Source organism: Mirounga leonina, unplaced genomic scaffold, assembly GCF_011800145.1.
Source record: "Mirounga leonina isolate KUSES-001 unplaced genomic scaffold, KU_Mleo_1.0 Mir_168, whole genome shotgun sequence".
Taxonomy (NCBI): domain Eukaryota; kingdom Metazoa; phylum Chordata; class Mammalia; order Carnivora; family Phocidae; genus Mirounga; species Mirounga leonina.
Window position 1 is genome coordinate 4053285 of NW_023270426.1, and position 26695 is coordinate 4079979.

Here is a 26695-nt window from a genome sequence, read left to right on the forward strand (position 1 = left end):
CCCATGGTGCTCATCCGTGGAGATTCATGATGACATGATAAGTAACTTGAGGGATGTCCTTTTTTTGCTTTTATTGATTTTTTTTAAAAAAAATCCAGACCATAAAGCTAAGGACAGTTTAGAAGGTTTTCTATAAATATTTGAGGAAGGGAAGAAGAAACACATTGAACTCAAAGCCATAGACATAATATCTAGGGTAATGTACTTCAGATTGTGGAGGAAGGAGTCCTCCAACCCTACCTTCCAATATAAGAATGATGACTGGCAAATATTGCAAAAATTAACTCTTTTGGAACTCTGGAAATTAAATAAAGCCTTGCAACAATCCACGAAAAATGGTGGAATCTCAGTAAGACTAAAGAATTCGTGGTGTTTTAACTTGCCCTTTTCCCAATTCCCTCTTGCAAGATCTACATTGTCTTTGAAACCAAAAGCTTTGCAACCACACCAGCTGTGAAACCAGTAGTCTGGCAGTCCCTGAAGGGACAGAACAAGTTTGAAGCTCACCAAAAGCCTCAACTGGAAAATTGTCTCTATTTGACTTGCATGGAGGTTCCCTCAAGAGCCCCATTGTCAGGGCTTGTCTCTGTTTGACCAGACTCAGCGCTTGATCCGTGCAAATAGCCATATCCTTTCTTCAGCCATGTTCTTAGGGCATTTGTGAACAACAATCAGCAGAAATTGGTTGATATTGCAGATGCCTAAGGCAGTGATACTAGTTATACTGATCAGATGCTGACCAAAAAACTCCAGGGAATAAGTGGCAAATGAAGTGTTCATTGGGGACTTTGGAAAGCTCTTCTGACACATACTTGGGAATCTAAAAGAACACTTCTATAGGCAAAGCTGTGCTCATTCCCAGGAAAAGACCTGAAGAAGACACTAATCTTTCCCCTCTGGCTGACCTTGAGGCTCTGAGCAATCAGGAAGTGAAGGTTAAGGCAGAATTGCAAGTTTCCTGATGGAGCATTGAAGATGTGTCTATATATAGAAGCTCTTAACAAATGCTGACAGACTTAATAGTTCAAGGTCTTTAAGGTAGTTTCTGATTATTTGTTAGCTGATCACAAGTAGACATATCATAGTCAAACTGTTGAAATCCAGACACAAAGACAATAACTTAAACCCTAAAAGGATGAGAATTTGCAGTTAGGCAGCAAATGGTATCCCTCAGATGGATACCATACCAATCATATCCATGCCAATAATACTCAATACTCACAGGACAGACAGATACTGATTTAGCTTTACAAAAATTATCGCTCGTGGGAAAGGCAGTATTACTGATACATTTTGTATTAGATTGTTCCTCTGTAAAGCTATGCAAAACACTTTTAAATCAATGAATCATGACTTATAGTTAGTGTATTTAGGAAGCTTAGCAGGTACTTAGAGATCAAAAATACCCACAAACTGCCACAAGGAGGCTTTGCTCCCAAACTGACACTTCCCTGGAAAATGTTGATTAATCAAACTCATTTTTCTTCAAATTAGTTCATTAATAAAAATTAACTTTTCCAACTGTAATAAATGAGATTTGCAGGAGAGGAAATGCAGAAGGAAGTAAGTTCTTTTTTTTTTTTAAATTTTATTCTTATGTTAATCCCCATACATTACATCATTAGTTTTAGATGAAGTGTTCCATGATTCATTGTTTGTGCACAACACCCAGTGCTCCATGCAGAATGTGCCCTCCTCAATACCCACCACCAGGCTAACCCATCCTCCCACCCCCCTCCCCTCTAGAACCCTCAGTTTGTTTTTCAGAGTCTATCGTCTCTCATGGTTCGTCTACCCCTCCGATTTCCCCCGCTTTATTCTTCCCCTCCCGCTACCTTCTTCTTCTTCTTCTTTTTTTTTTTTTCTTAACATATATTGCATTATTTGTTTCAGAGGTACAGATCTGAGATTCAACAGTCTTGCACAATTCACAGCGCTTACCAGAGCACACACCCTCCCCAGTGTCCATCACCCAGTCACCCCATCCCTCCCACCCCACCCCCCACTCCAACAACACTGTTTGTTTCCTGCGATTAAGAATTCCTCATATCAGTGAGATCATATGATACATGTCTTTCTCTGTTTGACTTATTTCACTCAACATGATACCCTCCAGTTCCATCCACGTCGTTGCAAATGGCAAGATCTCATTCCTTTTGATGGCTTCATAATATTCCATTGTATATATATACCACCTCTTCTTTATCCATTCATCTGTCAATGGACATCTTGGCTCTTTCCACAGTTTGGCTATTGTGGACATTGCTGCTATAAACATCGGGGTGCACGTAGCCCTTCGGATCCCTACTTTTGTATCTTTGGGGTAAATACCCAGTAGTGCAATTGCTGGATCATATGGTAGCTCTATTTTCAACTTTTTGAGGAACCTCCATACAGTTTTCCAGAGTGGCTGCACCAGCTTGCATTCCCACCAACAGTGTAGGAGGGTTCCCCTTTCTCTGCATCCCCACCAATATCTGTCATTTCCTGACTTGATAATTTTAGCCATTCTGACTGGTGTGAGGTGGTATCTCATTGAGGTTTTGATTTGGATTTCCCTGATGTTGAGCGATATTGAGCACTTTTTCATGTGTCTGTTAGCCATTTGGATGTCTTCTTTGGAAAAATGTCTGTTCATGTCTTCTGCCCATTTCTTGATTGGATTCTTTGTTCTTTGGGTGTTGAGTTTGATGAGTTCTTTATAGATTTTGGATACTAGCCCTTTATCTGATATGTCATTTGCAAATATCTTCTCCCATTCTGTTGGTTGTCTTTTGGTTTTGTTGACTGTTTCCTTTGCTTTGCAAAAGCTTTTTATCTTGATGAAGTCCCAATAGTTCATTCTTGCCCTTGCTTCCCTTGCCTTTGGCGATGTTTCTAGGAAGAATTTGCTTCGGCTGCAGAAGGAGGTAAGTTCTGATGGGAAAAATGGAAAACTTGATGTCCTCTTCCATTTTTGACAGTAAGTTGACTTGAATTAAAAAAAATAAATAAAAATCATGTTGAGGGAGATTTGTTAAGCCTGTCTAGAAAGCTTGTCTAACAATTACATATTTACATGTCCTCAGAATTGGTTAAAAAAAAAGTCACGATTTAATCCTCCCAAAGGACTGATTCCATTTGAGAGAGGGCATAATATGGCCCATTATTTAAGACATTCTGAATTCTTGAAATAATAAAAGTATATAGTTAGCATTGTTTTAGCTCAACTGTGTATAATGTAGTGACAAAAAATAAATTTAACAGCACTTTGGTAAAAACCCATAAAGTTTAATGAAGGGATAGTTCTCTCTCCCCTTTTTTCACTGTTCATAATGTTCCACACTTGTCTCTCCATTCTTTCACAATTGGTGAAAAATACCAGGGCTGTATGTCTAAATTGCCAAGAGCAGGATTAAAACAACGAACATTTGTTTTTTTGCAAGGCTTGACATTACTTAAATTAAGTTGAAATGGTTCTGGAAATACATTGGCAGATGACAGGGATCCATGGTGGGGTTTTTTTGTTTTTAATTTTATTGGGATTGCTGGAGTTTTAAGGACATTTGAGCCACTTATGTATAATCACAGAAGCTTTGATTTAAAATCTCTTACTGTAATAGTGTCATTCTGTGTCCCCTAAATGGACATCGCTGCTTGTTTACTGTTGATTTTAGAAAAATCAGAACCTAAACACCATTTTAGCGAAGGGCTTCTAGCCAGAGCTAACACTCAGAAACTTACATCTATTATGAGTAAGTAAGCTATTAAATTCTGAAGTAGTTAGTAGAGAATCTATTATGTCTTTAAAAACTTATACTATTAAAAATATAAGTGAAAAGTCGGCTTTTTCATGAGGGAAAGAGAAAAGAACCAACTTTGTTTAGTATCCTCTTTGTGCCAGTTTTCAAGCTAGTTGCACTGTCTCATTTTAAAACTAAGAAGTTGTATCTAATGTTGATTATAGGGACAGTTTAAGAAAAAAGAAAGGTTTTGTGAAGTTAAATCATCATTCTGGATCACACAGCTGAAGGACGTTTAAACTTAGATCGGTCTGATTCTCCAGCCCATGCTCTCTCTCTTCTGTCTTCCACAGTTTATGGATAATGCAATTACAATCAGAGTAACAATCAGGTTAGGTAAGTGCATACCAGTTTTTCTGCATGCACTGTTCTCTTTAATCTTCCTAACAGCCAATGAAGTGTGTGAGTCTTTAAAAGTCAGTTGTCAGTTGTTCTTTCTGACTCCAGTGCCTGAACCACAACATCCACGTTTCCTAAAAGCCCTAAATGATGTTGGAGTCTGATATTCTACTTTGTGCAAATATTCTTTCCAATGTCATTATATTAACTAGTTGCTTTAGAAATTTATGTAAACAAGGTGTATAGGGCTGTTGCTGTGGTCATAGCCCTGAAGTGGTGCTCAATTCATTTTTTGGGTTTGTGTCATGGAAACCATTAAATTGACTTTTTGTTTGCTTTGTTTTTTGTTTCTCTTGTGGGTTTTTGGTGCCTAATCGACTGCCATCATACAGAGTATGATTGGAAGAATAGGAAGGATCTCATAAGCAAAAAAAATTAGAGATTCATTAAAAAATGGACAAGTACTTTAAATTGTTACTTTAGAGAGTACTCTCTTTCAGGCAATTATAATCTTTCTGCACATTACAGGACAGGCCACAAGTAAAATCTCAACATTTATTGAGCCCCTGTGTGTCTGAAACCCGTAGGCCAGCAATTTTATAGTTTGATAAGCTTCTATTAGAATGATATCTAAATGTAGCAGTTACATAGAGCTATCCTACAGCCCAGTAGTTGCACTATGAGGTGTTTATCCAAAGGATATAAAAATAGTGATTCGAAGGGGCACCTCCACCCCAATGTTTATAGCAGCAATGTCCACAGTAGCCAAATTGAAAGAGCCCAGCTGTCCATCGACTGATGAATGGATAAAAAGATGCTGATAATACCCAGCCATCAAAAAGAATGAAATCTTGTCATTTGCAATGCTGTGGATGGATCTAGAGTGTTTTATGCTAAGCAAAATAGGTCAGTCAGAGAAAGACAAATACCATATGATTACACTTATTTGTGGAATTTAAGAAGCAAAACCAATGAACATAGGGGAAGGGAAGGAAAAATAATATAAAAACCGAGAGGGAGGCAAACCATAAGAAACATTTAACCATAGGAAACAAACTTGAGGGCTGCTGGAGGAGAGGTGGGTGGGAGTATGGGGTAACTGAGTGATGGGCATTAAGGAGGGCACTGGATGGAATGAGCACTGAGTGTTATATGCAACTGATGAATCACTAAATCCTACCCCTGAAACCAATAATACAATTTTTTTTAACTAACTTGAATTTAAATAAAATCTAAAAATAAAAAAGCATAGCAGTTGCTCAATAGGTTACCAGTAGAACTATATGTAAGTATAGTGGTCACTTAGAGGAATTACTGATTAAATCTGGATGAGTGGTCAAAGGAGAAGATGTCTTCTGAGCTTGTTTTAAAAGCAGTAAAAAATATTCCAAGAGAACAGAATTGGGGAAGATTTTCAGATATGTACTAAAGCCATAGCCATGGCTCCATATTGGAAAGTACAGATCATATTCTGGAAGTGGAAGGACACTAGAGTTAGATGGTTTCTGGAAAGACAGAATGGTGTCTCGGATGTTATGCTATAAAATTTGGAATATGTTTTCTAGAGCCAAAAAAAAAATTTCATATTTGTAGCAACAAAGTGACTGTATCAAACATATGGTTTAAATATACATTAAAGACAGAAGTTGGAGGCAGAGAAGTTAAGTGAGATGATGTTATAAGGAACTTGGTGAAAGAGAATGAAAACTTCAATCATTTGATAGCCTCACAATAGAGGACACAGAGGTTGGTTGTAGAAGGTCTGGATTTGGGTGAAATGTCAGAATTCTGTTTTGATATAATGAGTATGAGGAATGGTCTATGAAATATCTACTGACCATATTCAGCAGGGAGTCCAGCAACAGAAAAGTAAATGTGGGGCCCATATTTGTACACATGCTTGAAAGAGTTGAAGCCAGTGAACACATAAGCCAAACCAGGAAGAATTTGTGGATTAGCTAAGAAAAGAGAGTGAGGAAGCAAAGAAATCTTAGGGATGAGTTTAAGGAGTCACTTCTACAACAGTTGGAGAGAAGGAATATTCTATAATACGAATTTCTTCATTATGGTAACTTAGGTCTTTATTTCTCTTTATTTATTAAAAGACTTAACCTTTAATGGGTTTTCTTTTTTCTTTTTTTTCATTTTTTTATGTTATGTTAGTCACCATACTTTAATGGGTTTTCTTGATCTCATTTCACTTTCCTCTCATGTCTTAAAATATTCTTCCACCAAACCACCCCCTTCATCATATCCCATCTCTGTTTCTCAGTAGATCTGTTAGTGTCTTTATTAGGCATTAGATTACTCACCTCCCACATCATAGCTCATTGTTTGTCTTCTTAAATTAATCTCAAAGTCAGATCAGGGCGCCTGGGTGGCTCAGTTGGTTGAGCAACTGCCTTCGGCTCAGGTCATGATCCTGGAGTCCCTGGATAGAGTCCCGCATTGGGCTCCCAGCTTGGCGGGGAGTCTGCTTCTCCCTCTCCCACTCCCCGTTTGTGTTCCCTCTCTCGCTGTGTCTTTCTCTGTCAAATAAATAAATAAAATCTTAAAAAAAAAAGTCAGATCAAAATTCACACATGGAGCAAAGACCTTGTTTCCATGAGATTGAAGGATAATTTGCCCTAAGTTATTCAGTTTAATCTCACCTCACTGTGGGAAAAAGTCTTCCATGCAGACATTTTCCATCATTAACCTAAGACCAGGCCATTCTAATTAGGTAATTATTTAAATTGTTGCCTCCTTGATTGAGAATGTGCTTTCTGGGTCATCTAGGTGGCTCAGTTGGTGAACCTTCTGCCTTTGACTCAGGCCATGATCCCAGGATACTGGGATCGAGCCCCGTGTTGGGCTCCCTGCTCAGTGAGGAGCCTGCTTCTTCCTCTCCCTCTGCTCTTCTCCCCTGCTCATGCTCTCTAGCTCGCTTGCTCACTCTCAAATAAATAAATAAAATCTTAAAAAATAAAAAAAGAGAATGTACTTTCCTTCTCTCTTTTTTTTTTCTTATATGGAGGACTCTCAAGTTTCAGTTCAAGTCCTATCTCTTGCATTAGAATATTTCTTACTTAACATTGACCTGCCTCTTAATTCTGTCTAAACTACACAGTTTGCAGTTTTCTTGTAATTGTTCACTTCCTGGAATGTTTAAATATGCTGTTATCTCTGTATTTCAATCTTACTGTAAAAAGGAGCCACTTTTTTTTTTTTTACATGAACAACCTACTGCCCATTATAAAGCACACAGTAGAGACTCATTAAATGCTTGTTGAAAACATTGTAATGATGCCTTTGTGATTTTTATTGAGTTCAATATTTATTGGACTTCTGTCTATCACTATTACCATTCTTTTTAAAGACAATCTGAGCTGTGGCATGAGATCTGGAAACTATTCTAATCAGTCCCTACTGAGCCGGGAAGTGGAAAGTAAAACACTCAATGAAGGTCATGTGGTTTAAGGGACAGGCACTTCCTTTACTTGAAGAAAGTTAAGTCATTGCTTTTTAAGTTTATAAGTAGTTTGTAACCAAATTTCTCTGTTTTCAATGACGTATGAACAGGAGGAGATGGGTTTATTCTAAAGCCTGGATTTTGATCGGACATAGGAAAATACTATTTCTGTACCAAAAGACATTAAACTGAATAGATTTGCAAAAAGGGGGGGTTTGGGAGAACTTTAAAATCAATTGCCATCTGTCAGAGATGGCCTGCCTTTCGGAGCTCTTCTGGGATTGCTGACCTTTCCGGGTACTTCCAACTTGAGACTCGATCTCAAGACCCCTGTATTAAATTCTAGTTCCTTGCTAGGCTTTGCTGAAATTAATCATAATTAAACTCTGGAAGATTATTGTCACAGCTGAATTCAAATAAATATTGGCAGAATTTACTCGAAATGAAGTTGGTTAAATGAATAAGCAGCTGACGTCCTTAATCTGTTCACCACCCAAAATACCTTATAAAAATATCTTTTCTGATGGAAGTTTAGGATTTCCTGTTCTGTTCCTGAGAAGTTTTTACTGCTTACACCTTTTGGGAATGTTGTAAAGAAACACTAAGTGATGGTATTAAACGCTAGGACATTTCAAAATGCTCTATAAATATTAGGTAATGACCAAATTAACTGTAGGAATTCCAAGTAAGAACAAAATTGGCTAAACAGGTTAGTACCTAAAGGAAAGTTTGACTAAAATTGGTTTTACTATAAAAAAAAGTCTTGAGTTTTCTTAATACCTCCTCTCATCCATCCTTTAATTGTATAGCACATTTTGTGTTTCCAATCAGCATTAGATAATTGAATAATTTCTTGAAAAAAATCTCTGGACAAGGGAAACACGTATTTTGCCTGAGGGTTCATTATGTATGAAAATATTTGTCTAATAAAAAAACAGTATTTGCCCAAAGATAGGAAGTCATGTTGTGAGAATAAAAAAATCTCAGTCTCACAAAAAAAATGAATAATATAACAAATACGTCCAAGGGCACTAGTTACCATTATTGGATAATTTTCCCAGTTACTGTATTTTGTACTTTGTCCTAAATAAGCAGAGGTGTTTTGTGATGTGTGATTTCATTGTCTCCCGTATCAAACCACCTGTGAGTCCTGTTCTGCCTATTCCCGGTGATTCTCTCAGCGACTCCTGGCCCTCTGGCATAGCAGAGACAACAATCCTCTGGAGTTTTTGGAATAACCCAATGCCTTGATTCCTTTGGCAGTCCTCACACATACTTAGCAAGACCTCATTTCCTCCAGGAATCCTTGCTGAGTGTGCCGGGGGTTTGACTTCCACAGCTCCAAGGCTTGCATCAGTAAGAACTTAACCTCTTTCCCAGGGGAGCCCTTTTCCTGATGTATTTGCTCAGCCCGCTCTTTGTTAGTGCCTAATTGGGGCATTCGGGCCAGAAGTGGGGAGGGTGTCATGGGCAGCTGATAGAGAAGCCTGGCCAGAGCTTCCCAGGCAGCTTCTAGCTCATGATTCTGTCGACACCTGTCCTGTTAACCCTGCCTTATGGAAAAGCGCCCAGAAAGCTCCTAAAGTCAAGCCAGTGAAGTCTTACTCATGCCCACTGGCAACGTGAGTGACTGGTGCATTTTATGGTTGAATTCTCTCGAGTGATCTCAGAAGTTAATGCAGGAGACTCAAACACCAGCTGCTGGAAGCAGAAACCCACAGCACTCTCTGTCTCCCTGGGTCTGCTCCTCAGTTAAGGTTGGACTTGGAGTGGACAGGATAGGTTTTGCTTTGCAGAGCAGCAGGGTGTGATGGAGTCCTAAGAAGGAAACCTAGCCAAGTAGACCACTGATAAGTTCAACTGCCTCTGAGGAGCAGGGCTCGGTGGTATCACAGAGCAGAAACTAGGCAACATTTCCTGCTAGGTGGGTCCTCAGAGTGCTACCTTACTGCCCACGCTGCTGTCCTTCCACACCTAGTGGCTTTCAGTTCTTCAGACATGTTCTCCCTCTTGTCAAAATCTTACCCTTAGACAAAGAAACTCTGAGTTGTTTCCATCTTTAAGAATTTAAATACATATACACTTACCAAAGGGAAGGAATTAGCAGGGATTTGGGCAGGCAGAGGCACTGAAGCAGCAGTGTTGACACGGGGAATGGATGCCCCTCGCTACCTTGAGGAGAGTATACCATTCTGCTTGTTGATTGATTACTTGAGGTATTTCTCTCTCTCTCTCTTATTTTTAAGACTTTATTTATTTATTTGAGCGACAGAGGGAGAGAACGAGCCAAGCGGAAGGGCAGAGGGAGAAGCAGGCTCCTTGCTGAGCAGGGAGCCCCATGTGGGGCTCGAGCCCAGGACCCTGGGATCATGACCTGAGCCAAAGGCAGACACTTAACCATCTGAGCCACCCAGGTGCCCCGGTATTTCTCTTCTTTTGTAAGTTTCAGAAAGTCGTAGGTGGCACTAGGCCTCCGGCTCCAATGTATACGTTCTGGTAGCGTCTTCAGCCTGTAGTTTGGGGATCACTAAGAAAACTAAGTGACTAATTTCCTCTTTCTCTGCAGCTAGAACTTATTTTAAGTATTACATATCAAATATAAGTGAAAAGTTATTTTCTACTTAATGAGTATAATACATCCATAAGAATATGATGTTGCATTGCTCAAGATCCTCAATACCCCCGGGGCAGGGGGTTGAAATACAAGGAAAAAGTGGCTCAAATCGAAATGTTGAAAAACTAACAGCACTGCTTCATGAAAAGCTAGCTGTGGAAAACTCATATCCAGCTGATGTGGCCCTAGGATTGCTAGTCTTTTTGTCAAAGAAAAGACAAAAAATCAGATTTTCCCCCCTTTATTTTTAATATTAACATAACATTTATTTTTTTTAAAAATTTGGTGGTCAGGGCACCTGGTTGGCTCAGTTAATTGCGTGGACAACTCTTGGTTTGGGCTCAAGTCATGGTCTTAGGGTCGTGGGATCCAGCCCCACAGGGGGTCCTGCACTCAACGTGAAGTCAACTTCAGGATTCTCTCTCTCCCTCTCTGTCTGACCCTCCCCCAGCCTCTCTCTCTCTAAAATAAATAAATCTTTAAAAAATAAAGACACAGATGTAGTGAAAAGAAGGGTCATATGCACCCCAATGTTCATAGCAGCAATGTCCGCAATAGCCAAACTGTGGAAAGAGCCGAGATGCCCTTCAACAGATGAATGGATAAGGAAGATGTGGTCCATATATACAATGGAATATTACTCAGCCATCAGAATGGATGAATACCCAACTTTTACATCAACATGGATGGGACTGGAGGAGATTATGCTTAGTGAAATAAGTCAAGCAGAGAAAATCAATTATCATATGGCTTCATTTATTTGTGGAACATAAGGAATAGCATGGAGGACATTAGGAGAAGGAAGGGAAAAATGAAGGGAGGGAGATTGGAGGGAGAGATGAACCATGAGAGACTATGGACTCTGAGAAACAATCTGAGGGTTTTAGAGGGGAGGGAGTTTTAGAGGGGATGGATTAGCCTGGCGATGGGTTTAAGGAGGGCACATACTGCATGGAGCACTGGGTGTTATACGCAAACCATGAATCATGGATCACTACATCAAAAACTAATGATGTATTGTATGGTGACTAACATAACGTGATAAAATAAAATAAAACATAATGAAAAAAATAATTTTGGTGATCATATCAGATGGATCTGACTTATCCATGAGTTGTTGGTTTATGACCTTTATCATAAAGCCAGATGTGGAACACTGGAATTAGATTGTAAAATTATTATTTATGACCTAACTTTTAGAGTAAGAAATACCTAGCGAGTTACTTCATATAGAACCTTTATTATTCCCTCATTTGTTTTTATGATATTAAAAAATAAAAATGGCTATCAGAAACCCTTTCAGGGGAGCTTCCTCTTGACCACATTTCCTTTTTGCCCTTATTAGAGAAATTGTACATCTACTAACCCTTCTCAAATTGCAATTCAAAAAATTATTTCTCACTCAGCTTCCTTTGCAACATTCTCTTGGATACAAAGAGCAAGCCTGCCCTGAGTGGAGATAAATCTTCTCTTACCCTAGACATCTTGAGCACAAGAAGAGAAAAGGGTTTGGTGCTATGCACCATGAATGTTCATGGGATACAGCTCCCTACTTAACCAGAAAAGGCTTCCCAGTCAACTGGGCTGATGTCACTTTCTCCCTTCTCCTTTAAGATTCACTTTTCTTATCTCCTCTCTGAGTTTGTCACCAACAGACTTTTCCCTGGACTATATCCTGGTGCTCTAAGAACTTATAGTTTTTGGCATCCTCAGCCATTTCAAATACTTGAATGTAGATATCTTTGAATTTAGAAATGCATTGGAAATTTTGTCACATATGCAGAGAATATAGGAGCTATCCGTTCCACTCCTAGCCCTCTCAGACACACCTCCCATAAGGATCAATACATATCCTCATGAAATCTGCAAGTCATTTTGGGGATGAGTTTTCTTTCCTACCCAGGTCTGCAAATGCACATGCTGTTTGCTTCCTTAGGAAATTCATGGTCACCACAATAGAAGGACATTGTGATTGCCTCTACTATGTATGGTTAGTCTACATATTCCCTCTTCTTCCCAGACATTTTTTAGTAAAGGAGGTGGGAGATACCACTCATGGAACACCTTTTAGTCTAAGGAGAGAGAATATGTGCAAGGAAAAATCAACCAGACAGTGATTTTGTGTCTCTACAATTGTAGTCACTTTGATTTACCTTGATTTGATCAGTGGTCTGAGTTTATCTAATCTAGACCAAGTTTACAGTTTCTATGAGATGATAATGTTCATTTTCAAGCCAATTAGAGTTAAGTCTTCAGTAAGATGCCTTGAGGCAATTTATTATAAACTTTAGCAATCACCAAATCCATTACATCTATTGCATTTTCTTCATGTAATAATTGGGACTCTTGGCAACAAAATCAACATAGAAGAAATCATTTCACCTCCTTCTCTATATTCTGTTTCCTTTTGGCTTGGTTCCTTTCCAGGCACTCGCAAATAGATCTCTCTGTGTCTTTCCAATAATATAAATTTCCATGATTTACATCACAATAATGTTTGTGATTGTATCCTGAAGTCCCAGATGTTTAGAAAACTCTATTCCCTTAACCTCCCCTTCTCAATTGACCTTGGCCCATTGCTGTACTTTGGGCCACAAATTCATACTTTTTTTTTTTTTTTTTGAGATCACAAACTCACACTGGAAACAATTTTGGTTATCAGAACTTGTGCTTACATTCTTGCATGCTCATAAATAATATCACATAGCAAAAAATCTATCTGGATATCCTCTAATGCAGAACAAAATAGAACATATGTGACAGATGAATTTAAATTACAAACGTTCCCCCAAACGTCTCAGTAGAATAAATCACTGTAAGAGCTGCCTGTTTCCCCTTGGACATGGAGATGTCTCGTTTCAAAAAACCCCTAACTCAGAGTCAGCTAGTGACTGCTCTATTTTTTCTGGAGTCCAACGAAGCCTGTGTCCCTTTCGTTCAACATGGTTTACAATTTTACCCATCTCCCACCATTACTAATCTCCACAAAGCTGAAAATTATAGAAGTGTGGTGACATCTTTAGAGCCACAGATTCTCCATTTATTGCCTTTCCATATTCCCTTATATTTCTTGTCCTACATTACCATATATATTTTTTAAGATTTTATTTATTTATTTATTTGTCAGAGAGAGAGAGCATAAGCAGGGTTAATGGCAGGCAGAGGGAGAAGCAGGCTCCCTGCTGAGCTAGGAACCCGATGGGGGACTCGATCCCAGCACCCTGGGATCATGACCTGAGCCAAAGGCAGGTGCTTACCTGACTGAGCCAACCAGGCATCTGCCCCATTACCATATTTTAGCACTAAAATGCCGTATTTGAATCATACCCCACCTTTTTTTGTCTCACATTTTTATTCTTTGCCTGAAGCAAGAAAATATGAACTTCACTGCTGGGATGCCTAATTTGAAGTGACTTGAAGTGGTAGATGTGAATGACATGTAGAAAGCCTAAAGCCAGAATGCTTTTAAACCTCTTTTAACTCTACAACTTCAGTTTCATTTTTACCTCAAAGCACTGTTTACAGTTTCCTAGACTCTTCCTCCCCACCCCACATTTTTACATTGCTTCTTGTTCAAGATGCATTCCTTCGAAATGTCATCTTCTTGAGTATTAATGCAAAATAATGGGTGTTTGTGTGTGTGTTTTTTTTTCTCTAAGATTTATTTATTTATTTTTTTAGAGAGAGAGAGTGCACATGCAAGTTGGGGGAGTGGGAGAGGGAGAGAGAATCTCAAGCAGACTCCCTGCTGAGTGTGGACCTGATGCAGGGCTCCATTTCATGACCCTGAGATCATGACCTGAGCTGAAATCAAGACTTGGTTGCATATATGTCTGAGCTACCCAGGCACCCCACTTGTGTGTGTGTTTTTGTGTGTGAGCATGCATGTGGTGTGTCAATTAGAACTATAATAACTGGGGCACCTGGGTGGCTCAGTCGTTTAAGCATATGCCTTCAGCTCAGGTCATGATCCCAGGGTCCTGGGATCGAGTCCCACATCAGGTTCCTGGCTCAATGGGGAGTCTACTTCTCCCTCTACCCTTCTCCCCTACTCATGATCTCTCTCTCTTTCTCTCTCTCTCAAATAAATAAATAAAATCTTTAAAAAAAATAAAGTGTGGCACTGCAGATTGGGCAAAAAAAGAAGATGGAATTTATTTTCAGTACTCATTTATACTTTGATCTTATCTGTACTACAAGGCTTATTCTTTAAAAAGGCAGCCCTTTCCTATTTACAGTGCTTCTGAAGAGGCAGAAAGTTCTGTGCCTGACAACCCATCATTGGCCTCCCTCCACATGCAGCCCCTGTGACTGTCTCACTTCGCATCCAGCCTGTGCATCCAGCTGCTGCTTGCTGTCTACTATTTTAAATCAGTATTAGTTTGGGCAGCCTTTTTTTCAATCCGTACACTTTGCTGTTTTTTCTCTTAGTATCTGTGCCTTAACTGGATGGGAATGCAAGGTCTGGTGATACGGTCAGCACCCAGCTGGTCTGTTAATGAAATCTATATTTGGTTGTTCAGGATACCAAGGAATCCAGATTTGTGAAAATGTGAAGTGTTTTTGCTCAACTGTTCATTTTTAACTTGGAAATTTAGTCCATCTGTTTTTTATTCTGTTTACTCGTAATCCTTTACAACAATTGTTAAGAAGTTGTGCATGTTTCCTTTGGAGATCTTTTTAACCTTTCATTTTGATAAATGTCTACCATACAGAGAAGTAGGCAGAACAGTCTCATGGGCCCCACGCACCTGTAACCAAGTGCCAGAAACCTGAATCTCCAGCGAATACTGCTTCATCCATACCCTCACCTACCTCCCCCCTCCACTCTTCATCCCCAGCAAGTCCCTGACATTCATTAAATTATTTCATCAACAAATATTTCAGTTTGCATTTCCATAACAAAAGTATTCTCTTTTTAAAAAGTAAACAAAATACCACCTCACCCCCCAAAATTAATGAGTAGTACTAAATAACATCAAATAACCAATAAGGGTTCAGAATGATAATTACCTTGTAAATGTAATAGTCTTTAAAATATCGGAATCAAATAAAATCCATACATTTTAACTGATATGTTTCTGAGTTCTTTAAAAAAAAAAACTTTGAATTTTAGAGTAGTTTTAAGATTTACAGAAAATTGCAAAGGTATTGCTGAGAGTTTCTGTGGTGGTGAGTTTCTTTTCTTCTTCTTCTTCTTCTTCCTCTTCCTCTTCTGTGATGGTTAATTTTACGTGTCAACTTGACTGGCTCCGAGTTGCCCAGAATAAACATTACTTTGGGTGTATGTGTAAGGGTGTCCAGATGAGATCAGCATTTGAATCAATGGACTCAGTAGATGATCCTGCTCCGTGAGTGGAGTCATGCAATCCACTGAGGGCCTTGAGAACAAAAGGCAGAGGGAGGAAGAATTCACCTTTTCTTTTTTTTTTTTTTTTTCCTCCTGCTTCACTGGTCGAGCTGGGTCAGCTCAGCTCATCTTTTACCCTTGCACTGCGATTTATACCATAGATTCCCCTAGTTCTTGGGCCTTTGCATTCAGAATGAATTATGTCTCCAGTTTGGCAGATAGTGGGGCTTCTCAGTCTCTATAACCACATGAGCCAATTCCTCATGATCTATATATACCTATGTGTGTATATGTATGTCTTCTTGGCTCTGTTTCTCTGGAAAATTGTGACTAAAGTAGATCCTACAGCTCCTGTATGCTTTATTATTTTTTTAATTAACATATAATGTATTATTTGTTTCAGGGGTACAGGTCTGTGATTCATCAGTCTTACACAATTCACAGCGCTCACCATAGCACATACCCTCCCCAATGTCCATCACCCAGCCACCCCATCCCTCCCACCCCCCTCCACTCCAGCAACCCTCAGTTTGTTTCCTCAGATTGAGTCTCTTATGGTTTGTCTCCTCTCTGATTTCATCTTGTTTCATTTTTCCCTCCCTTCCCCTATGATCCTCCACCTTGTTTCTCAAATTCCACGTATCAGTGAGATCATATGATACTTGTCTTTCTCTGATTGACTTATTTTGCTCAGCATAATACCTTCCAGTTCCATCCACGTCATTGCAAATGGCAAGATTTCATTTTTTTGATGGCTGTGTAATATTCCATTGTATATATACACCACATCTTCTTTATCCATTCATCTGTCGAGGGACATCTAGGCTCTTTCCATGGTTTGGCTTTAAATCCAATTTAGGGAGCATTTTATGATTTTCTGTTTAAATCTCAACCTTTGAGTGGTCTTGTGTCCCAGTGCTGTGACTTTTCAAAAGTGGTTTTCTAGGGGTATAGTTTTTTTTTTTTTCCTTTCTTTTTCTCACCTTGCTTCCTTTCCTGGCTGTAGCATTCTGAATTTATTATTTTTAAATTACTGACCCCTGTTGACTCTGTATGCGTGTGTTTTCCCCCTTCTTTCTTACAGCACAAAAGGAGGCGAGGGGAGTATTAGTGTCACAGGAATTTTATTCCCCAGGTGGGAATAGGCTCTGGAAAAGTCCTTTCTTCTAGAGAATGGACTTCCCCAAAATTTAATCTCCCCCTAAATTGTTTGAAGTAATATCCTTTTACTTCCAGCTAATACTTACAAGGTAGTTGGTAAATTTCCCATTCTATTTTTAATGCATTTTTTTCCATCCTCCCCTGTTTTGGATAGAATGCTACATGTCTGTATATGTTGTCAGAACATATAGCTGCTACACATTACAAGCCGCCTATTAAAACCATATTTTTTCACAGTCCTGTGTAGGTAAATACAGCTTACCACCAGGCCTCTAACAGTAGTTCATCCATTCTGCTGTCTAAAGTTCATTGTCTAATAAATTCTTTACAATGTGCTAGTGGGGACAGAATGTCCTAAACACTGGGTTGCCTTAACAGTTTACCTGAAGACCTTATAGTTGAAAATCAGTGTGGTGGGATCAAATCTAAGGCTCACATTTCCTTTCCTTTTTGTAGGTATTAAGTTTATTATTGGTGTAAAGTGCCATTACGGAAAAGTCTGATGACAATCTAATATCTTTTTCTGGTGTTGTCATGTTTTTGTTGGGTGTCCAGGGGAGCTTTTCTTTTAATTCCAGTAGTTTGACTAGAGTATGTTGCACTATGGCAATTCTGGGTCTGTTTTTCTGTATTTGTATTGTATTCCTTTACTTTCTAGTTGTGTCTTTTTTTGAAGTCTCAGGAGTGTTTTCTTGTATTATAACTTTTAGTATTTTTTGTTCTCTGATTTAGACTTCATTTTTAGGGAATGCCTAATCTATGTGTTTTGGGTCATTTTTGTCTTTTTCTTAAATCCGCTGCCTTTTTTCATACTGTTTATGTCTCTTCATTTCTCTGATTTCTGACAATTTCTGTTCACCTTCTGTTCTTTTAAGTCATTATCTGTTATGCTTAGATGCTCTCCATTTTTTCTAGCTGAGTCTTCAATTCTAAAACAGTTCTAATTCTTTCTTGAACTTTATTATATCGCTTTTGATTTTTTTTTTTTTTTTTACATTTCTTATTTGGCTCTTTCTTCCAAATCATTTATCATTAAAACAATTTTTAGCTCATGGTGAAAGACTGGAATACAGTATTCCTGTGAAATAGACACGTGTCTAACTCAGCCTATTCTAGATCAATATTAGTGCCTAAAGGGAGCATTTCTACTAAGAGACTGAGACAGAGTAGTTATTCAGCATGTGCTATTGAATACTGAATGAAACATTCCAGTATGCTTCAGCGCATCCACTGCCTTTCTTGTAATTATTTCATGGGTCTTATAGATAAATTTTTTATTCATTTGATAAGGCTCTGTCCCTACATGCCTAATCTGTTCTGGTCTTGGTTCTGCTACTTTTAACAGGCAATTGAAAACGAACTACTTAACTTCTCTGAGTCTTAGTTTCTTCCTCAGTAAAATGGGAGTTATACCGACTGCAGAGAATTATTGCAAAAATTAAATGAATATAAATGCTCAACACAGTGCCTCATTATATAAGTAGTTGTTACTTTTGTTATTATTTTATAATCTTGGTATAACTTACTAGATCTCTCCCTTTTTTATTATTTATTTATTTATTTATTTATTTTTTAAAAGATTTTATTTATTTATTTGAGAGCAAGAATGACAGAGAGAGAGAGCATGAAGGGGGGAGGGTCAGAGGGGGAAGCAGACTCCCCGCCAAGCAGGGAGCCCGACGCGGGACTCGATCCCGGGACTCCAGGATCACGACCTGAGCCGAAGGCAGTCGCTTAACCAACTGAGCCACCCAGGCGCCCCTCTCTCCCTTTTTTAAAAAAAGATTTTATTTATTTGAGAGAGAGAGAGTGCACAGATGTGTGCTGGTGCACTAGAGGGTAAGGGGCAGGAGGGAGAGAGACAGACACCCGGCTAAGCAGGGACCCCGATGAGGGGCTTGATCCCAGGACCCCAAGATCATGATCTGAGCCGAAGGCAAATGCTTAACAGACTGAGCTACTCAGGCGCCCCTAAGTTACTAGATATCTTGAGTAAAAATGCTCAACCACCTCTTTTCAGTAATGAGGAAATGGCATTTTCTTCTAGCTCTGTAATTCCATGTCTTCACTGATAATTTAACTGAATTCTCCTTCATTCTGTATTCATATGTGTTACTGCTTCTCTAACGCAAATTTACTTTCTCTATTTGCTACAATTTTATTTCTATCACTTTTCTGATTTTTTCCAATAAGGCAAAAGTCCTCACATACTGAACAGTGGCTCAATTTTCAGTTACTGCCAAAAATAGAAGATGTGTTTAGAAATGCTTTCAGGAAGACCCTATGCCACATAAATAAAGAGGAGGGCAATGTGGGTCCATGTTGAAAGTTGTGCATTTGGAGATTCCCTGTAAGATAATGCTGCATTTCATGTGGGTCTTCTCTCCACTCTTACAACATGTATTCCTCCCTTGTATTTATTTTTTCTATTGTAGCACCTTATGGTTTCAAATGGATATTCTTTCCTGTTCTTACATTGCTTTAGTGGCTGTGACTTGAAGACAGAGTCATTTAAATGAATAGATGGTAAGAGAGAAATCCAGATGTAATAATCAGTTGTTGAATTGTGTTAACAATTAGCATTGTCAGGATGTAATTCTTTCAGCAGATGTTTTGCTCATTAAAAGCATCCTAGCCCTAGTATATAATTAGCAACCCATTTTTATACTTCTTACCTTTAACACGTCTACTCTTTTTTTTTTTTTTTAAGATTTTATTTATTTATTTGACAGAGAGCGAGAGAGCACAAGCAGGGGGAGCAGGAGAAGGAGAGGGAGAAGCAGGCTCCCCACTGAGCAGGGAGCCTGATGCGGGGCTCGATCCCAGGACCCTGGGATCATGCCTGAGCCGAAGGCAGACGCTTAACCATCTGAGCCACCCAGGTGCCCCTAACACGTCTACTCTTAATATTTAACTTATTTTATTTAAAAATTCCATGTGTATGTTCAATCATTATTGACATTTTTAAAATTACGTCTAAGGTAATACCAACAATACTCACTACATTTCATTTTATATTATGAATTTCTCTGGTGTCTACCTACAAATTTTTTGTTGTTGTTGCTTTTTTCTCCTCATTCTTTTGTCCTCCTCCATTTTGTTTTTTTTTATAAAGTGTTTTTTGTTAAAGATTGATTTATTTGAGAAAGAGAGAGTGTGAGAGCATGGGGGGAGGGGCAAAGAGAGAATCTCAAGCAGACTTCCCACTGAGCGTGGAGCCCAAGGGTCTCAAGACCCTGAGATCATGGCATGGGCTGAAGTCAAGAGTCAGTCACTTAATAACCTGAGCCACCTAGGCACCCCGTTCCCTTTTTGTTTTTAATTTTACATATATCTCTTAGGATATATAACATCTTTTAGCTCGCTGTTTGGATTTCCCCACATTTCCTTTCCCTTTTCACATCAGTAAACTTGAGGTTTTCTTTTGCTTCCTTTGCTTTCAGGAAACACGTATTTAAGAGTCGATTAGCTTTCTCACTTCATCATCCTTTCTGTCCTCCTTTTTGCTTAATCTCATAATGCTCTCCACTCACATTTATATATATATAATTTCTTTTTCCTCATGGGATCTTTTGTCTACTTTCTGTACATTTTTTTCTTTTGGCATGTAACTTCTTAATTTGAATCACCAACTTTTTATGTCCTTAAGCATTGTTTTAAAATATTTTTTATGTCTAATTTATGAATTTGAGGAAGAAGCTCATGACAGGAGAACAGATGGGGTAGACGTTAGTCACCTGAGTTTTGACCTAGAACTATAGAGAACACAAGTGTTGGTTTTATGCCTGGATCTGGATCAGGACAGTCCAATAGATGTTGGACCAAGACAACATACCCTGGTGGAGCATATGATTGTAGCAAAGTCCTATATATTGAATAGCTATTGTAGGTGCCCAATAAATTGTAACCATTATTCTTTTTGATGATTTTTTACAGTTGAACTTTACAAATTCAGCATTGAGGTATTAAGAAGATGAGTTAATTGTTAGATTTAGGTCTTGGATTCCCTTTATATTCTTAAAGAGTGTGTTTAGTTTTTTTTTTTTTTTGAAGATTTTATTTATGTATTTGACAGAGAGAGACACAGCGAGAGTGGGAACACAGGCAGGGGGAGTGGGAGAGGGAGAAGCAGGCTCCCCGCTGAGCAGGGAGCCCAATGCGGGGCTCGATCCCAGGGCCCTGGGATCATGACCTGAGCTGAAGGCAGATGCTTAACGACTGAGCCACCCAGGCGCCCCTGAATGTGTTTAGTTTTGCAGGAGACCCCAAACTGTCTTCTCGTGTTCCTACCATTTTGCATTCCCACCAGTAAGTTCCTGTTGATCCACATCCTCCTCCTATTTGGTGTTGTCATTGTTCCAGATTGTGGCCATTCTAATAAGTGTATAGTGGTATCGCATCACTGTTTTATTTTGTGTTTCTCTGATAACACATGATGTGGAATATCTTTTCCTATGCCTATTTGCCATCTTTATATCTTTTTTTGGTGAGGTGTCTGTTAAGGTATTTGGCCCATTTTTAATCAAGTTGTTTTATTTCTTATTGTTGAGTTTTAAGAGTACTTTTTTTTGTATACTTTAGATAAGAATTCTTTATTAGATGTATCTTTTGCAAGTATTTTTTCCCAGGCTGTGGCTTATCTTCTCATTCTGCTGGTATTGTCCTTTGTAGAGCAAAAGTTGTTCATTTTAATGAAATTCAACTTCTCAATTATTTGTTGCATGGATTGTGCCTTTGGTGCTATGTTTAAAAGTTATCACTGTATCTAGTGGTCATTTAGGTTTTCCCCTGTGTCATCTTGTAGGAGGTTTATGGTTTTGTATTTGACATTTATGTCTGGGATCTATGTTTAGTTAATTTATCTGAAGGGGGCAAGGTCTTTATGTAGATTCTTTTTTTATTTTCAGTTGAACGTCCAGTTGTTTCTACACCATTTGTTGAAGAGACTATCTTTGCTCTATTGTATTGTCCTTTGTCAAAGATTAGTTTTCTATATTTATGTGGCTCTATTTCTTGGCTGTTTTGTTCCTTATTTATCTATCTTTTGTGAATGCCACACTGTCTTGATTACTGTAACTTTATAGTAAATCCTAAAGTTGGGTAGTATAAGTCCTTCAGTTTTGTTCTCCTTCAATATTATGTTGGCTATTATGGAGCTTTTGTCTCCCCCTATAAACTTTAGAATAATTTTACCAATATCCATAAAACAACTTCATGGGATTTTTTTTTAAAGATTTTATTTATTTATTTGACAGAGAGAGAGACAGCAAGAGAGGGAATACCAGCAGGGGGTAGTGGGAGAGGGAGAAGCAGGCTTCCCGCTGAGCAGGGGATTCAGTGTGCAGCTCCATCCCAGGACCCTGGGATCATGACCCGAGCCGAAGGCAGATGCTTAATGACTGAGCCACCCCCGTGCCCCACTTCATGGGATTTTGCTTAAGATTGTCTCAAATCTCTTTAGATCTCTTTAGATTGTTGGCAAGAACTGGCCAAGAGTCTTCCTATATATGAACATGGAATATCTCTCCATTTATTTAATTCTTTTTGTTCATCAGATTTTTGTAGTTTTCCTCATACAGTTTATATTTTCCTCATGTAGATTACATTTTGTTAGATTTATACCTAAGTATTTAATTTTTTAAGTACTGTTGTAAATCGTACTATGTTTTTTTTTTTTTTTAAAGATTTTATTTATTTGACAGAGAGAGAGCACGAGCACAAGCAGAGGGAGAGGCAGAGGGAGAGGGAGAAGCAGACTCCCCGCAGAGCAGGGAGCCCCATGTGGGACTCGGTCCCAGGACCCCGGGATCATGACCTGAGCTGAAGGCAGACCTTAATGACTGAGCCACCCAGGCGCCCCAAATCGTACTATGTTTTTATCACAAATTCCACTTGTTCATTGCTGGTATATGGGGAAATGATTGACTTGTATATTATTAACCTTGTAACCTAGAGCTTTCCTACAATCACTTACTAGTTCCTAGAATTTTTTTTTTTTATTTTCTACATAGTTGATCATGTCATCTGTGAGCAAAGACAATTTTATTTTTATTTTCTTTCCAATCTGTATACCTTGTATTTTCTTTTCTTACTGCATTAGCTGGTAATTCCAGTACAATGTTGGAAAGGAGTTGCGAGATGAGATATCCTTGCCTTATACCTGATCTTAGAAAGCTTTGAGTTTCTCACTGTTAAGTATTCTCAGTTAGCTATACATTTTTTGTAAGTGTTTATTATCAAGTTGAGATATTTCTCCTCTATTCTAAGTTTGCTGAGAGTTTTTATCATAAGTGGATATTGGGTTTTGTCTTAGGCTTTTCTTCATCTATTTACATGTTCATTTGATAATTTTTTCAGCCTGTTGATGTGATGGATTCCATTAATCAATCTTTTCCATGTTGAATCAGTCTTGCATACCTGGGATAAATCTTACTTTGTTAGGGTTTATAATTCGTTTTATGATCCCTAACTTTTAATACCTTCTTAATGTCCACATGTTCTGATGATTTATGGATCTTCGGTTTTGTCTTTGTGTTGTTTGCTTATGTATTTGATTTTGAATTTACAAAAAGAATAATTTGAATTGGATTATTCTCAAGATTGCTTTTAACTGTAAAACTCAATTATACAACTATTTTAATTCGTTCTGACCTGTCTTTACTGTTACCTTGTTTCAATTTAATATACAACATTCCAACATCTTCAAATTACAGAAAAAAAGCTCTCGTTACTTGCCATCATGGTAAATTTTGAATGATAATGTTGTATATGAGTTAATAAGAGTAATTCAATAGCCCATAGCTTTTCCCAAGCACTGTGGAAACATAACTCAATCAACATTAACAAAGTCAAAGACCAGCTGAATGTTTTCAGCAGCAAGATTTTCTTGTTTCATACCAAGGAGTCCATGAAACTGTCTTAATTCTGCAAGAGTTACTCAATCCTTTTCATAATCAAGATCAAATATGTCACAAATTATGCAGTACTTATCCATTTGTCTTTTGTATGTCTCACCTTGCCCTCCACCCAAGAATGTGAACTTCATGAAAGAAGGAATTGTTTTTCTGTTTTTCTTACTTTTTCCTCAGCATTTAGACTTACTGGCACATAGTAGATGCTCATTAAATGTTAGTTGAATAAAAAAAATGTGTTCAAATGTATAGTCAATTACAGAATTATAGTTTAAGACTATATATAGGTAATGATGTTATCATTTGAAAAATTTCACTGAAAATAGCTATAGTATAACCTTCCCCCTCTTTCATGCCCAACTTAATAACATTATAAAAACTAGAATTTATAATTTAATTTTAAAAATAATTTACTGAAATTGAGTTTGATTCCTAGAAAAAGAGTAGGAAATGGTAACCTAGAAAGAGAAGCTTTGTAGAGCTTTCTCCACAGACAAAATACAACTTTAAAGTTTGAGAATTGTGGTTTCTGGAAAAAAAATCCAAATTTCCTCGGATGACTGTGGTTCAAATATCTTTCCATTAATAAAAAGGTATTCTACTTGAGAGGGAGAATTTTTCAGAAAGCTTCTCTTTCACTCTTACTCTTTGAACTCCTATTTATTTCTACACTGTTGCTTGCCATCAGAAATGGTGGAGTTGGGGGTGCATAGAATGAACCCCAAATCCCTGGTATTCTCTTGCCCACAGTCCACCCTGTTGTACTAACCCTTTGATTGTGACTGTTGCTGCATTCTGAACCCCAGACTTGCCTTACTCAAAACGTTCCATGGTTCTAAGTGACTTCCTCCATCTTTTGACATCTTAGCTCTTTGTTGAAATCCCTGGAAACACCTTGAAACAAAATCTATATCTATTCTCTGCCCACTGCTAGTGCCTTGTACAGAGACTGTGACAGCAAGTGCAGGACAAGAAACTGTTAAATGAGTACCTTAATAAGTGTAGTGAATAAATGAAAGAATGAAGCTAGAAGTAAGCACAAAGCCCTTTGATCACATTCCTGACTTTGGGCACAATTATTCTTAGTCATCTGCAAAGAATGGGGTGGATACTCTTCAAAAAATCTTTAGTTCTTTTATTCCTTTTTTGGCAGCAGGCACCAAGCATCAGTGCTTACAGGAAGGGTGATGTCCCTCATGCCTAACACTTTAGGTTTATTTCCTTGTTTTGGCTTGTGTTCCACAGACAAATTACAGTGTTCAGACAATTATTTAGATAACTCAGGTAATAAACCTGCTTTTGCTAAAAGATCTGTTACAGTGCAATTGGAAAACAGTTGTTCACTATTAGATAACATTTTTTGTTGGCATGATTGAAATCACCATTCAACCATATGGGGGGAGGGCAAAATGTAAGCCCCAAATCATGTTTCTTGGCTGGTAGATACATGTCTCCTTTCAGTCTCTTATCATTTTAGTCTCTAATTTCCTCTGCAATATCCATATATGGAGTCCCACATTAGATCAGTGTTTAGATCTGTATCATTGTTAATAAATGATAGAGTCAGAGTTACATTCGAGAAAACTTTAACAATAATGGTCCCATTCTATGCAATGCTCCAAATGTACAGAAACAAGTAACAAACTCCCTCCATTATACAATGCTCTTCGAGGATTTGATGACCTTTCAAAGTGACATCCAGATCTACAATTTGATTTTGTACATATTTTCCAGTTGTATAGCTGATGATATTTTCATAAGAAAAAATAATAATGTGTTTTTATATCACACACAGCACCTGTGAAGCTCATTCAATGGCTCTCTGTGGTGTTGGCAGCTGTGAGAGCTTTCAGGATTTGGAAATGTGGATAGAATGGGCTCCGTAGCAGAGTTTCTCATGGAAGCCTCCTGAGTACTATTTATAAGGCACAGTAGGTTTACACGGTGCTGACAGAGGCCCAGAAAAGATGAGCTTCAGCCTGAGATTGTCAATCTTTAAGAAATCAGAAACCAGGGCAAGTGCACTAAACCACTGCAAATGTAAACAGAAATAGTGGGTCTGAGGAGAATTTTGCCTAAAGGCACAAATCACTGTGCCTTTATCCTCTGATTAGACAGATGATAGCGGTGAATTATAATAAGACTGCTCCAGAATCTGAGTCAGTTAATCAGAGTTTTCACAGAGTTGTGATACTTCATAAACACAACTAGAGACGTGGGATTTCAAATATATGATTTTCTCCCCGTTGCTTTTTGCTCTTTTATCAGAATAAGAGGTGAAATCTTTCACATAAGAACCATCTTGATGATCTACAAGAACAAAATAATGATTATATTTTCTATGAAAGACAAATAGCAAATAATCGATTTATCAGTATTTAGTAGCACACAACAGAGAAGACTTTCTTGATGTTTTTCTCTATTTTATAGCCAAATCCCTTTGACAACTAACTTCCAAGCTATTTTTTTTTAAACCTATGAAAAACAGGAAGAGAGCAGGAACCCAAACATTATATATAAAGTCTGAGCACACCAGTTAGTGATTAATCATTGGTAATGGACTGCATACTTATGTCTCAGCTATTAATTCATCGCTTCTGGCTACAATTTTATTTCCCAAAATAATTTATTTTGGAATATTCCCTGGAGAAAAATCTTACCTTTTCTGTTAGGATTATCAGTCAAACTTAGTAGCTATGTGTATAACACATCTTGAGGATATACAACTCAAAAAGAAATACATCCAGCTTTGTTTTATAAAAGCTTCTGATCACCTCACTCATACTTAACAGGCCTTAGAAAATGGGCACGTGCTTTTTGTAAAGTTAAATATGACGCTGTTGTTCACAAAGTTTGGCATCTCTGATTTTGCTCATTTTTTTTACTTTTAAAAAACTTTTATTATGTTATGTTAATCACCATACATCATTAGTTTTTGATGTAGTGTTCCATGATTCATTGTTTGCGTATAACACCCAGTGCTCCATTCAATATGTGCCCTCTTTATTTTTTATTTTATTTTTTTTATGTGCCCTCTTTAATACCCATCAACAGGCTAACCCATCCCCCCAACTCCCTCCCCTCTAG